Source organism: Choloepus didactylus, chromosome 13 (assembly GCF_015220235.1).
Source record: "Choloepus didactylus isolate mChoDid1 chromosome 13, mChoDid1.pri, whole genome shotgun sequence".
In the NCBI taxonomy this organism is placed as follows: domain Eukaryota; kingdom Metazoa; phylum Chordata; class Mammalia; order Pilosa; family Megalonychidae; genus Choloepus; species Choloepus didactylus.
Genome location: NC_051319.1, coordinates 44,241,636 through 44,255,385, shown reverse-complemented (window position 1 = coordinate 44,255,385; position 13,750 = coordinate 44,241,636).

Below are 13,750 nucleotides of genomic sequence, written 5' to 3'. Positions count from 1 at the left end.
ATTGTTTGCAGATGATATGATTATACATTTGGAAAACCCTAAGAAATCAATGACACAGCTACTTGAGCTAATAAACAAATTCAGCAAAGTGGCAGGATACAATATTAATGCACATAAGTCAGTAATGTTCCTATATGTTGGAAATCACCTAACTGAAGGGACACTCAAGAAAAAGATTCCATCTGAATAGCAACTAAAAAAACAAGTATCTAGGAATAAACTTAACCAAGAATGTAAAAGACCTCCACACAGAAAATTATATAACTTTACTAAAAGAAATAAAACTCTAAAAAAGAAAACCAAAGTGGGAGGACTTACACTTCCTGACTTTGAAGCTTACTATAAAGCCAAAGTAGTCAAAACAGCATGGGTATTGGCCCAAAGATAGGCATACTGATCAATGGAATTAAATTGAGAACTCATAAATAGACCCTCAGATCTATGGTCAACTGCTTTTTTATAAGGCCCCCAAATCCTCTGAACTGAGACATAACAATCTCTTTAACAATTGAGGCTGGGGGAACTGGATTTACATATCCAAAAGAATGAAAGAGAACCCCTACCTAACACCCAACATGAATCAAACTCAACATGGATCAAAGATCTCAATACAAGAGACAGTGCCATAACACTCCAGAAGATAACGTAGGGAAACATCTTCAAGATCTAGTATTAGGAGGTCGCTTCTTAGACCTTACTTGCAAAGCACAAGCAATAAAAGAAAATATAGATAAATGGAATTCCTCAAAATCAAAAGCTTCTGTGCCTCAAAGGAATTTGTCAAAAAGGTAAAGAGGCAGCCAATTCAATGAAAGAAAATATTTGGAAACTATGTATCTGATAAGAGACTGATATCTTGCATATATAAAGAAATCCTACAACTCAATGACAATAGTACAATCAGCCCAATTATAAAATGCTCAAAATATATGAAAAAACATTTCTCTGAAAAGGAAATATAAATGGCTAAAAAACACATGAAAAAATGTTCATCTCCACTAGCTATTAGGGAAATGCAAATCAAAACCACAATGAGATTACATCTCACACCAATAAGAATGGCTACCCTTAAACAAACAGGAAATTACAAATGCTGTAGAGGATGTGGAGAAATTGGAACTGGAACTCTTATTCATTGCTTATGGGACTGTACAATGGTACAGCCACTCTGGAATACAGTTTAGCAGTCTTCAGAAAACTAGATATTGAGTTTTTCTACAGTCCAGAAATTTCTCTTCTGAAAGCAGTGACATGAACAGATATTTGCACACCAATGTTCATAACAGCATTGTTCACAATTGCCAAGAGATGGAAACAATCCAAATGGCCTTCAACAAATGTGTGTATGAACAAAATATGGTTTATACACATGATGGAATACTAAGCAGCAGTAAGAAGGAACAAAGCCATGAAACATATAACAACATGGATGAATCTTGTAGACATAATGCTGAGTAAGCTAAGCAAGATACAGTAGGAGAGATATTGTATGTTATCACTAATGTGAACACTGCAAAATGTAAAATAAGTGTCATAATGTAGAATATATTTTACCTAGAGATAGACAGAAGCTAGTGATGGGGAAATGATAATCTAACATGTACAGATATGATAATGAAGGTAATCTTAATGATATGGGACTGGACAGGTGTGACTGTGGTTCATTAATGGGATTATAATATCAGTGATGCATTAAAGGTGAATATGTTTGTAAATGGTTGTTTAAAGACATATAACCCACAGAATAGTTCCACAAACCTAAATAAATATTAGCATGATATACTTATATGGTATGACACTGGTGCAGAGGGTTAACAACAGAGTGGTATGTGAAAACCACCCATTATGTACTAAAGGCTATATTTAATAGCAATATCTTACCAACTCTATGCTAATACAAGGGATGAATAATTAGCAGCTGATAAGAACTGTGGGATGTGTTATGCTATGATAATTGTTTAAAGTTGAGAGTGATGATTGTACAACTAGGTGAAAATAAAATATGAAACTGACCATTTATCTTGGTATAGAATACATATTAAGTGAAGTTAGGAACCCTCTACTTCATAAATCAAGCCCTTGACTTGAGTCTTGCTCTTGTGAAATTTAGGGTTGTAAATAGGCCGAGCCCTCCTATTGTTATGCCTATTAGGCACCTCCAGGGAACCTCTTATGTTGCTCAGATGTTGTCTTTTCTCTCTAAGCCCAAGTCAGCAAATAAATTCATTAACATCCCCCACAATGAGTTACATGACTCCCAGGGGAAGGAATCTCCCTGGTAACATGGAACATGACTCCCAGGAGTGAACCTGGCCCTGGCAGTGAGGGATTGAAAATGCCTAGTTGACAGAAGGTGGATAAAATAAAGATAATAAGCTGAAGTCACAGTAACTGAGAGATCCCGAATAGAGTCATGAGGCTATCCTGGAGGTTTCTCTTATGCAAGCTCCAGCTAGACATCCCAAGTGGTCACAGTAGGCCATGCCCTTACCAAAAGTAGTTCCCAAATACCTAGGTCCTTACCTGAGATTTTATACAAGATTCGCTCACTAAGCTTTATCTTTCAGAAACTTAAATCCACCAAAGTGTTCCAATACCAGAAAAGTCCTAAAACCCAGAGGCAACAGCCTCTTTAAGATTAACAATTAGATGCAGCCCCTTTCCCCATACTGCCAACACCCCCATTTAATATGAACAAGATAGGGCACTCACTGCCTAGACAGCCCTGAAGTTGAAGAAAGAGATTGAGAGGAAGTGGTAACAACAAACAAGATAAGATTTAAGTCTATGAATACTGAAACTATATATAATTATATGTATATTTTTTGAATGCTGGGGTGTTGGATGGGTTGGAAGGAGGTAAATGACATGGTGAAACTATAGCCTATATCATCCTTTAGGATTTGCTATATAGCTCCTCATTGAATTGAACCTTGAAGGTCTTCTCTTTCTGTATATACCTTATATTGCAAAATAGGAAAGGGACTGAGACTGTGGAACTGTAACTCATAACAATTTTTGAAATTATCTTTATAATTGCTTGTTGAGCTGTACATTGAGAGTTGACACCTTTTTGTATGTATGTCATATTTTACAATAATGGAAATGGCTGAAGTTGTGGAACAGTAACCCATGGCATTCTTTGAAATTTGATCTCTAACAACTTGTGAAACCATACTTGGAAATTTATCACTCTTGTGTATGTATGTTAAAGTTTCCAATGGGGGGAAAAAACATAAAAAACCAAAACTGACCCAAGAAGAAATAGACAACTTCAACAAACTAATCACAAGTAATGAGATTGAATCAGTCATCAAAAAGCTCCAAGAAAAGAAAAGTCCAGGACCAGATGGCTTCACATGTGTATTCTATGAAGGATTCAAGAAAGAATTTGTACCCAAACTGCTCAAAATCTTCAAAACAATTCAAGAGGGGGAAAGCTACCTAACTCATTCTATGACGCCAACATCACCCTAATACCAAAGCATGGCAAAGATACTACAAGAAAAGAAAATTATAGACTAATCTCTTTAATGAATATAGATGAAAAAATCCTCAACAAAATAATCATGAATCAAATCCAGTAGCACATTAAAATAATTATACACCATGACCAAGTGGGATTTATTGCAGGTATGCACATTTGGTTCAACAAAAGAAAATCAATTAATGTAATAAACCACATCAACAAATCAAAGTGGAAAAACACATGATCATCTTGATTGATACAGAAAAGGCATTTGACAAAATGCAACATCCTTTCTTGAAGAAAGCACTCAAAAGGATAGGAATAGAAGGGACCTTTCTCAGATGATAAGGGTAATATATGAAAAACCCACAGCTAACATCATACTCAAAGAGGAAAGACTGAAAGCTTTCCCTCTAAGATCAGGAACAAGACAAGGATGCCCACTGTCACCACTGTACTAGCTAGAGCAATTTGGTAAGAAAAAGAAATAAAAGATATCCCGATTGGAGGAGAGGAAGTAAAACTTTCACTGTTTGCAGATGACCTGATCATATATGTAGAAAATCCTGAAAAATCTACAGCAAAACTTTTGGAGCTAATAAATAAATACAGCAAAGTGGCAGGGTACAAGATGAACATGCAAAAATCAGTAGTGTTCTTATATACCACTAATTAGCAACATGAGGGGAAATCAAGAAAAAAGTACAATAGCAACCAAAAGAATTAAGTATCTAGGAATAAACTTAACCAAGGCCACGAAAGACCTATACACAGAAAATTACAAGAAACTGCTAAAAGAAATCAAACAGGACCTAAAAAAATGGGAGAACATAACCACGTTCATGGATTGGAAGACTAAATATAGTTGAGATGTAAATTCTACCTAAACTGATTTATAGATTCAATGCAATACCAATTAAAATCCCAAAAACTTATTTTGTGGAAGTAGAGAAATCAATAACCAAATTTATTTGGAAGGGCAAGATGCCCTCAACAGCCAAAAATATGTCGAGAAACAGGAATGAAGTGGGAGCTCTAACACTACCTGACTTTGAAGCATATTTCAAAGCTACAGTGGTCAAAACAGCATGGTACTGGGAGAAAGATAGGTATGCTGACCAATGGAATCAAATTGAGTTTTCAGAAATAGATCCTCTCATCTATGGACAATTGATCTTGATAAGATGGTAAAGCCATCACAACTGGGGCAAAGCAGCCTCTTTAATAAATGGTATTTGGAGAACTGGATAGAAAACAATGAAAGAGGTCTCCCATCTTATACCTTATACAAAAATTAACTCGAAATAGATCAAAGATCTAAACATTAGGGCTAAGATCATAAAACATTTAGAGGAAAATGTAGGGAAATATCTTAAAGATCTCATTTCCTAGATCTTTCACCCAAAGCATGAGCAATCAAAGAAGAAATAGATAAATTGTATCTCCTCAAAATTAAACATACTTGTACATCAAAGGACTTTGTCAGAAAAGTAGAAAGGCAGCCTATGCAATGGGAGACAATATTTGGAAACCAAATATCAGATAAGGGTTTAATGTCCAGAATATATAAAGAGATGTTACAACTTATCAACAAAAAGACAAACAATCTAATTAAAAATGGGAAAAAGAAATGGACACTTTTCTGAATAGGAAATACAAATGGCTGTAAAACATATGAAAGTATGCTCATCTTCACTGGCTATTAGGGAAATGCAAATCAAAACCACAACGAAATATCTCATATCTACTCTTGAATGAACATTATCAAAAAAAAAAAAAAAAAAAAAAAAACAGAAAATTACAAGTACTGGAGAGGATGTGGAGAAAGAGGCACACTTCTTCACTGTTGGTGGGAATGTAGAATGGTACAGCCATTCTGGAAAGCAGTGTGGCTGTTCATCAGGAAATTAAGTATAGAATTGCCATATGATTCAGCAATTTCATTACTAGGTGTGTACTCAGAGGAATGGGAAATTAAAACAGGAATGGACATTTGTAAACTGATGTTTATAGAGGCATTATTCATGATTGCCAAGAGATAGAAACAGCCCAAATGTCCATCAATGAAAAAGTGGATAAACAAACTGTGGCATATGCCTATGTTGGAATATTATGTAGCTGTAAGACAAGATAAAGTCACAGAGCTTATAGCAACATGGATGAACCTTGAGGACGTTATGTTGAGTGAAATTAGCCAAAAACAAAAGAGCAAATACCTTTATGATCTCACTAATATGAACTAACATTAATGAGCAAACCTTGAGAGTTAAAGCTGGAAACAGTTTATCAGGAGATAGAAAGAGGGTACAAAACAGGCATTTATTGCTAAAGGAGTATATATTGTTCAGCAGAATTGATTATATAGATCCAGAAATCTATAGCATTCCTCTCCTAGGTATATACCTATGAGAAATGAAAACACATATCCAATTAAAAACTTGCCCATGAAAGTTCATACCAGTGTTATTCATAATGTCCAGAAATGGAAACATCCTAAATATTTACCAACAGATGAATGGATAAATAAATATACAATGGAACATTTTTGGCAATAAAAGTGAATGAATTACTGATACATGCAAAAAAAGTTTACTTATGCCATGTGAAAGAATTTATTCCCAACAACCACAAGTTGTATGACTTCATTTATATGAAATGTCCAGAAAGGTCTATATAGGGACAGAAAATAAATTAGTGATTGCCTAGTTTTGGAGAACGGGCAATGGGGAGTGTCCCCTAATGGATTTTTTTGGGGGGTGAGGAAAATATTCTAACACTTGTTGTGGTGATGGTTTCACAACTCCACAAATATAGTAAAACCCATTGAATTGTGAAGATTAAATGGATGGATTTTGTTATCTGAATCATATCCCAATGAACCTATTTTGAAAAATTGTGCAACATTTAAATCAATAGACCAAGGCTAGGTCATAAAACAAATCTTAAACCTTTTCTTTTTATTATTTCATTGAATTTTTGAAGTATGGAATATTTATAGAGTAAAGAAAATGCATATAAATGCACATAATAAAATTTAAAGATGTAGTAACCACTCAGCTTCAGACATAAAATATAATCAGTATCAAAAGTCCTGTACCCTTCCATGGATATTACATACCTCTCATTCCCACTCCAGAGGTAAGCACAACCATACAATCATTTTCTTCCTTTTATTTACCATTTTATCACATGTGTGTATCTTAAAATTTTCATTTTTAATTTTCTATATTTTTGAACTTTAAATATACAAAATTAAAGACTATGAATCTTACTGTGATTAGATTGTATAAAAACAATATTTTTCAGATTTATCCCTACTGATGCTTATAGAATGCCATTCATTTTCATTGATTTATAGTATTCTCTTGAATATTGGAAAATATATTTATAGTCTGTTTTTCATGAATTCATTAGGCTATTTAGTTTTACCCTATAAAGAAAATGCTACCCTTCATTTATACATAGGTTATGTTTTTTAATAAGGTGTGGTGGTTTGAAGCTGTATATACCCCCAAAAAATATGTTCTTAAATTTAATCTTTTCCTGTGGCTGTATGCATACACACACACACACACACACACAAACTTGTATATGATGTACAAAATATAAGGAAAAATAAGAAATGCTTATCTGTTTTTATCTCCTAGGAGGATGACTGGCCATTTGAGACTGGAGGAAAAACATTACTCCTCAATGAATATCCTTGTTTATGCAAGTAAATTTCTATTACATATCAGGATTAAAATTCCTCATTGAAAACAATAATTGTTTCAATTTTAGAAGGTCAAACATAAAATATATGTGAGATATGAACAACTATTTATTTGTACATTTATTGAAAAGAAGTTTCTTTTTTTCTTCTGGTTTGGATGTTTTCTGTTTGTTTTGATTCGATTGGATTGAAGAAACTAGGCTTCCTTCTTTATCTATTTAAGAGGGAGAATGTGCTTGGGCTTGAGAATTAGAACTCATATGATTTTAAATCTTCATTCCATCATATATTCTTTTGATAGCCTGTGAGCAATTACTTAAACTTTTAAACATTAGTTTGTTGAACGATAAAATAAGAATGATTATAAATTAATTAAATGTTTGTGAGGATTTTGTGAAAAAATGTTTTCGCTGTAATGGATTGAAATAATGAATCATGCGTAAAGGGCCTAGCACAGGGTCTGATCCAGATTTAGAAACATTATTAGTATCATTTCTTTATTACATATTTTGTTCAAGAAACATGTACACTTAATATGAAATGTACACTTAAAATGGAATTTGGGGGTCAGTAATGGCTTGATAAGTGTGATATCAGTGGGGTGCAAGAGATAGCTCCTTGGCAGTGTGACTTTTTAAATGACAAAAGGAGTCAGCAATTGTAGCTTCTTTGAAAATTCTTCTGTGTGTAAGGGGAAAAAGAAAATGTGAGAGGGTACATGGTTGAAGATAATATTTTTTATGTTTCATTTTGTTTTTGAAATCATGAACTATTACAGCATATTTATGGAAATGACCAAGCCAAGATGAAACAATTGAAAATTTGGGACCTAATTGGGATAACTGGCAACATTAGATATTTGAGATAACGAGGGTATGAGATCCAAGGACTTCATGAGTGAAACCCAGGTCTCTGAGTACAAAAAAAGAGAGACATGAAGGATGAGGCAACTGACAAGGGACTGAGCACCAGCTACTTCATGGAGAGTGAGAGAGAACAGACTTGATCCCAACTTACACTATGCAACCTAAGTTTTATGGAGTCCTTATAAGAAAAGGAGAATTGGCCACAGACAGGCATACAAAGGGGAGAATGCTAGCCATCTGATGACAGAGGCAGAGACTGAAGCTCAAGAATTGGAAACAAATTATAAGAAGCTAGGCAGAGTCAAGGAAGGGGTTTCCTATACAGATTTTGACTTCTAGCCTCTAGAACTGAGAAACAATAAATTTCTGTGTTTTTCTTAAGCCATCCAGTTGTGGCTCTTTTTTAGAGCTGCACTGGGAATCTGAGACACTCCTCCATTGCAGCAAAGGCAGAGTGAACAAGGGTGAAACAGTTCTTGGTAGTGAAATTATGTTCTAATAATGTTATTTTTTCTTTTTGTGTTAATAAAGGCAGAAGATTTTCAAATTTATAGAAATGTGTTAAGAGTGTCCTGTTATTTTCCTCTAACATTTCTGATGTAACTGAAGTAAAGACCTCTTCAATTATGTGAAGATTTTTAATGAGTAAATCTTATCAAACTAGCCCATATTGGTTTTAATAACTTGCACAGAATTTTCCACATGAGGTCCTATATTTTGGTTCATAATGCTGTTTTATGTTTTTGTTTTTCTCTTAGCTACACTACTCACTTTACTCTCTTTAAATAAAAATTCTGAGTAACCCATCTCTAGATGATTGTAATTAAATTTACTAAGTGGCTATAAATAAAACTTATTCTTTGTTTGAGATTTGAATAATCTTACAGCATACCTAATCTCATGACTAAACATTTACATGATTCAAAGACAACTATTACTCCATTGCTACTGTTATTTTTAATTGTTGGATTCAATTAGGAGAGAGATGTCTGAATTTCTGCATTAGTTCCAAGGTTCCCATAAAGAGACACTAAATGTATATATATTTTAAGGTAAATTTTGTGAAATAATACTTCTAATTAAAGCAAAAAAATACCATTTAAGGTATACTTCATCATACTAGAACCAGTACAGACTCCAAATTGGGGTATTTGGATGGTTTCTCTGCTGTCTATCACCTCCTCTATTGACCCCAGCTTATTGCTTTTCAATATTCACCTTGAGATTTATCACATTCACCTATGCATATTTACATGAGTCTGTTCTTTCTGTTTGCCAATTCTCTGGCACTTTTGTTATCTCCTCTGTCCCAAGAATCTGGTCAAACCATGAATCTAATGTTCTAAAAATGAATAACCCATGTTTTAAAATTTTAATTATATTTAAAAAGAAAATATCTCATTTTGATTCAGTGATAAAAATGTTCATCCCAATTTTATAGATGAGAAATTCTAAGAAATCACAATAATTAAATAAATGTTCTTTAAGGACCAGAAACTTTCCAAGACATAACTAAACTTTATATATATATATGTATGTACATATATACACATATATATATCTTATTTATATATATAAATGAATTTAGATGCTGATACAACCACGTTTAGAGATTAGAGACCATGCAGAGATTAGTAGCAGTAGCAAACAATCTACCATGTGATTTATACTCATTGCTTAATAGATACTCATATTCTTTACATGAAGAAATACTACATAATACCTATGTGAAATTTATTAATATGCAATATTTTCAGTGACTATATATAGTGATAATGTGACATGAAATTACAAAAAAAAATACGTCCTAGCTGTAACCTCATCCTAATTCTGCTTCAGGCATTTTTTTTCCTCTGATTTTCTTGAAGATTTTGCTTTTGTCTTTGGTTTTCAGGAGTTTAATATAATATGGCTGTGTTTTTTTGTGCTATTTATCTTGTGTGGTGTTCTTTTAATATCTTGGATCTGTTGTTTAGTATCTGTCATTAACTCTGGAAATTGTTAGCCATTATTTCTTCAAATATTTCTTGAGTCCATTATTAATCTCCACTCATTTTATGATTCCAGTTAAATATATTTAGAATATTGGCTATTGCTTAGTAGTTCTCAGTTGCTTTGCTCTGTTCTTTTTTCCCACTTATTTTTTCTCTTTGTATTCTATTGATTTATTTTCAAGCTTATGGATTCTTACTTCAGCTCTGTTGAATGTACTGATGAAGTCATCAAAGATCTTCTTGATCTCTATAAGTATGATTTTTTTCTATTTCTAGCATTTCTCTTTGATTCTTTCTAATAGTTTCTATTCCTCTGCCAAAATTGTGTATTTGTTCTTGTGTGTTGTCTACATTTCCCATTAGAGATTTTAATATATGTCACATGTATTTTAAATTACTTGTTTACAACATCTGTGTCATACCTGAGCCTGCTTTTGATGATTTCTCATCTTTTCAGAGATTTTTTTCCTTCTCTTTCATATGCCTTGCAAGTTTTTGGTAAAAGCCAGAAATGTTGTGCAGGACCATATACGCTGAGATTTTAAGCTTGGCAATGAATCTGCCTTGCCTTCTGCTAAGGCTTTAATGTGGAGATTTCTGTTAATATTGTCAGAATATAAACCATAATTGAAGTTTGTTGCTACTATGGTTGCCAATTTTGAGGCCCCAGAGATTTCAAATTCCTGTGGTGATATCTGATTTTGGTTTTTACTTGGCTTTAGGTCTTTCCTTTGAGCTGCTCCCCAGATGACTCTCTCCTGCACTTTCCCAGCTGTATTTAGCTGTGATTTTTACACAAGGCTTGTTAGTGTTGTCTGATGATGGGCTTATAATGAATAAAGATGTAATTTGTATGACAATTTGAGCACAAAGAAGAGGAGGAGGAGCTATTACGAACAAAAATTGGTATACTATTCAAACCAAGTTGTTATTAATACAAACTGGATTATTTTAAGATACAATGCTAATTGTAATGCCCAGGGTGAAAAATAAGAAAATAACTAAAAAAAAAAAAAAAAAAAAAAAAAGTAAAAGAAACAGCTAAGCATAATTATGATACACTATAAAACATTTAACACAAAAACATAAAACAGATAAGTAGAGGAATAAAAAGGCATAAATAATATAGAAAATAAGTAGTAAAATGGTAGACATAAATCCTTCTTTTCAATACTTGCATTGACTATAAATGGACTAAAAACACTTCAGTTAAAAGAAACAGATTGGCACAATGGAAAAAATATATCTGATACTAATATTGCTGTATACAAGAGATACTTCATATTAAAAGTCATGAATAAGTTAAAATTAAAAGGATTGAAAAATGTATAGCATGAAAACAGAAACCAAAATAGAACAGTTGTGGATATATCACTATCAGGCAAAAGAGATTTGGAGGAAAAAAGGATACTAGGGACAAAGAAGGACATTTTAAAATGATGAAATATCAATCCATCAGAAAGATTTAACAAAACTAAGTATGCACCTAAAAACAGCTCCAAAATACATGAAATGAAAACTGATAGAATTGAGGAAGAAACAGACAACTCAACAATATTGCTTGGCTTTTTCTTACTCCACTTTCATAAGTGGATAGAACAACTAGTCGGATCAATAAAGAAAAAAGTCTTATAAGCCAATAAGACCTCACAGACATTTATAGAATATTCTACACAACAACCTCTTCACAAGTGCACATGGAACATTCTCCTGGAGAGACCATATGTTTGGCCATAAACCAAACATCAATATAGATGAGTTCAAATAATATGAAGTATGCTGTCAATCACAATTGAGGGATATTAGCAAAGACCTTGAAAAAGGAAATTTTGGAAATTAAACAAAACACACCTAAATAACCAATGGGTGAAAGAGAAAATCATAAGAAACATTAGAAATTACTTCAAGATGAATAAAAATTGAGACAAAACTTAACAAAGCTTATAGGATTCAGGTAATTCAGGGCTTAGAAGGGAATTTATAACTGTAAATGCCTGTGTTTAAAAAAAGATGAGAGATATCAAATCAAGAACCTAACTCATACCTTAAGAAATGAGAAAAAAACAAATTAAACCCAAACCGAATAGAAAAAAGGCAATAACAAACACTAGAGTACAATGAATATAATAAAGAATAGAGAATAATCAAAGAAAATCAACAAAATCAAAACTTGATTCTTTGAAAATATTAAACATATTGAGAAACTTTTAATTGTATACCCAGAAAAAAAGGGAGAAGACACAAATTACTAAAATCAGGAATGAAAGTGTAGACATGGGTACTGATCTTATAGAAATCAAAGGATTTGATTTGAATACTATGAATAACTCTATGTCAATAAATTAGGTAACTTAGATGAAATGGACAAATTCCTATAAAAACACAAACTATCAAAACAAATTCAAGAAGAAGTAGAGTATCTGAATAAACAGATTGAATTATCAATTCTTTTAAAAAGTTCCCATGGAAAGTAGGCTAGTGCCTAATTGCTTCAGTAGTGAACTTTACCAAACATTTAAAAAATATTGAATATCAATCCTTAACAAACTATTCCAAATATTAGAAGAGGAAGGAACACTTTTCAATTCAATTTATGAGACCAGTATTAACCTGATCTCCAAACCAAACTTCTTAAGAGCGGAAAACTAGAGACAAATATTCCTTAGGAATATAGACACAAAATTCTCAATAAAATACTAACTGAATCCAGCAACCTAAAAGGATGACAGAATGATATTCGCAAAGGAAAATAAGGTTACCTTACCATACACAAAGCAACCAATATCCTATATCACATCTAAAAGATAAAGGACAAAACTGACATCTCAGGAGATGAAACAAAAAAGCATTTGACACAATCCAACACACTTCCTTAATAAAAACACTCATTGTACTAGGAAAAGAAGGGGATTTCCTCACCTTTATAAAGGCCATCTTAAAGAAAAAAATACCACACAGCTAACATCATACTTAATGGAAAATGACTGAATGCTTTTTTCCTTATTATCAAGAAAAGACATTGGTGTCTGCTATTGCCACTTTAATTCAACATTGTACTGGAGACTCTCACCAGGGCAATTAGGCATGAAACATTAATAAAAGGCATCCAAATTAGAAAGGAAAAGGTTTAACTGTATTTGTGGATGACTAAACTTTGTATATAGAAAACACTAAGGAATCCATAAAACCTCTATTAGAACTAATGAATTCAGCAAGTTTGCAGGATGTAATATACATAGAAAACTCGAGTGCATTTCCAAATACCAGCGATGAACACTCTTAAAACTAAATTACAAAAATAATTCCATGTTTAATAGCATCCAAAAGAAAAAATTAAAGGAATGAACTTAACAAAAGAAGTGCAAGAGTTGTTCATTGCTAACTACAAAATATCACTGAAAAAATTAAAGATAAACTGTAAGTCATTTTTTTTCTTCTTGTTTTTTTTTTTGGACCATGAAAATAGATTGAAAGATTTGTTGTCGTTAAGGTGGCAATACTCCCCAAATTGATTTACAGATTCAACATAGCATCTACGTGTTCCAGCTGTCTTTTTTTTTTTGCAGAAAGTAACAAGCAGCTACCAAAATACATACAGAAATGAAAGAAATCAAGAAGAAGCAAAACAATCTTGAAAAAGGAAAGCAAAATTAGAGTACTCACATTTCCCACTATTGAAACAAACCAAAATCTACAGTAATCAAAAGTG